Raw genomic sequence first — 2,856 nt, forward strand, 5'->3', positions numbered from 1 at the left:
AAAAATTGAAAAATTATAGGAACTAGATGTCATTTTATTCACTTATTTCAAATGCAAATGTTTGCATAGGTAAGCATCTTCTGCTAAAGTTTCTGACATTGTTCTGTACAACTAAAATTATGGAATATTTTTGTTTGAAAAAAATCAAATTGAAAGATTGTAGATATTCAAACAAGATGAAACTACTGATGAGTAAAATAAATGATATACGCATTCTTCTGATTATAGGTTTTAATGGCATCTTAATTAGGATACTTATGCAGAAGGCTTTTCTTAATGTAACAATGTCATTTCCAAAGGATAGAATTACTTTAGAAAAGATACAACTTCAATTCTTGCTAATCCTCAATTTTGCACATTTGTTTTCTTTTGTGAATATTGAATAGTAGTTTGACAGTTGTGCAATATAAAATGTCTTCAGTGTTCAAGGTTTCTATCTTATCTTTTCATAAATTCTTCTTTTTTTAGCTAAACATTCCTCTTTCACTCTATCGCACTAGATAAGTGTTCCAGGAAAATAATTATTTTTGCCTAACTTTTATATACTTCAGCTATACACAAAATTTGCTACTTTTTCATCTACTTACCAAGGTGTGCACTTTAAAATCCTGTATTTCTCCAGCCTAACTCCTCACCTAATCCCACATCTTTGTTTTTAATCTCCAAATTTTCTACAGTCAATACTTATCTGACAATGAGGAGCTACAAACTGTAAACCAGTCCAACTAAACCAAAAATTATGTAATACTGTGTTTCACCAAAATTATATTATGCTTGTCATGCTGTGTGCATCCAACATTTGAATCTTTTGGGATGTTTTACATTACTGCACACTGATGTCTAAGCTGCTATTCATTACTGGGTTTTTTTTCTGTTTTTTTTTTTGTCACTTAATATGATATACATTTGTATTTCAGACTATTTTCACTAGATTTGTTTCTTTGTTAAGATATGATAAGCAATGTTTTTCCCTAGATAACACCATATTATTTTTCCCATATTTCTATTCTAACAAGAAGACTCGTGAAATCCAGGCAATAATATTAATCTACCTTTCCATGTGTTACTTCTCTTTCTTCTTTGATGTTTTACAATTGAAGAGAGTTGAGAATGTTCCCCACTAGCACCAAATATTGCAGTATTAAAGATATATGGGTTTTGCAAGATAGGGAACTATGGTAAAAAAAAAAATAGTCTGGAGGATTCAAAGACTTCTGCAACTAGAGGGTAGGTGTAAGCCGCAGGCCATTTCAAGGCTTCATTCCCTTTTATCTCCACAGTTTTCTAAACTTTAACTCTTCTGAGAGATAAGAACTGAAGAAATTCCACATTCTCCCTATCTTTCTAAGGTTGGGTGTTTTTTTTCCTTCCCTTTTCACATAGTATTGTGCCCCTTAATAAATTCATTTTTATCAATTTTGTAGTCATGGGAACCGTGTTATGAAGAATGAAAAGAATGATGTAACATTGATATGTTTATTTGTAAAAGTCTGTCTCTTCTGGAAGCAGCTCAGCATGGGATAGAAAATATTTTATTCTTGTCAGAAAAAATGTCCCTTTTGCAACCAGTACGATGCAGCTGTTTCACGTTACTTTTCCTATCTGCATTACTTCTGCAGTGTGGCTTCCTTTTTCAGATGATCCATACTGTCACTTTCTCAGTCAACAGACAAGATGATATATTCTTAGTGCATGTGTTCTGCTAGCAAAAGATGTTATTCCTTATTCAATCAAATATTCCCAGATGTAGAGGACTGTATCAAATGATGGTGCACAGGCTTCACATGGCAAGTAAAGAAAATTAAACGTGCACAAAAAATTGTATCAAAATCATAATCTTAATCTACCATGTATGTAGGAACAACTTCGATTCTGAATGGGACCTGAGTATCTTCTCGTGCTTGATCTTCAGAGGTGGGACAGTAGAAATTTCACTCTGTCAGCTTATTTCTCTCTTCTGATGTACCTCATTCCTCACAGTTATTCAATTGCCAACAATTCTTCAGAATTATCTACTTTTGAATTTTAGGAGTAATATTACTGGAAGAGCTTTTGTCCTCAGGAGAGAAGACAAACTCTATTAACATACAGAGGAAAGAGCGGGTGGGATAAAGCTTAAAAAGCAGACAATTCATGGGATTGTTTTTGAGCATATTCAATGCATTTATGTCCAGGAGCATTATGTATTGTGCCAGCAGAAAAGTGTTACTGCAGAAATTTACAAAATATAAGCAACTCATATTGTACCTGATATAAGCATAATAGTAAGTCCTGCTGAGCTTGTGGATTTTGAATAAATAACTAGGCTAAGATGAGGTATTAACCTGTAGCCAAACAATAGGTTTGAACTAACCCACACTTAAGGATGGAGTTTCAGACCTCAAACAATGTGATTTAAGACTACAGGCACACATTTCTTAGTCTCTTTAGAACAGTACCTAATGGCCATGGAAATACCGTTCAGTCATATTACTTCTGGAGGTTTATGGCCCATGTAGTTAGTCTACTGTCATAATTAATTCCACAGTGACTCTAACTGTAGCGCATATATATACATATATATATGCAAATCTCCATGGCTGAAATACCATGTTTGTAAATGAATCATCATTTTGACAGAATCACAGAATCACAGAATCACAGAATTGTAGGGGTTGGAAGGGACCTCTAGAGATCATCGAGACCAACCCCCCTGCCAAAGCAGGTTCCCTACACCAGGTCGCACAGGTAGGCGTCCAGGCGAGACTTGAATATCTCCAGAGAAGGAGACTCCACAACCTCGCTGGGCAGCCTGTTCCAGTGCTCCGTCACCCTCACCGTGAAGAAGTTCTTACGCACATTCGTGCGAAACTTCCT

The sequence above is a fragment of the Meleagris gallopavo genome, chromosome Z (assembly GCF_000146605.3).
Source record: "Meleagris gallopavo isolate NT-WF06-2002-E0010 breed Aviagen turkey brand Nicholas breeding stock chromosome Z, Turkey_5.1, whole genome shotgun sequence".
Lineage (NCBI taxonomy): Eukaryota > Metazoa > Chordata > Aves > Galliformes > Phasianidae > Meleagris > Meleagris gallopavo.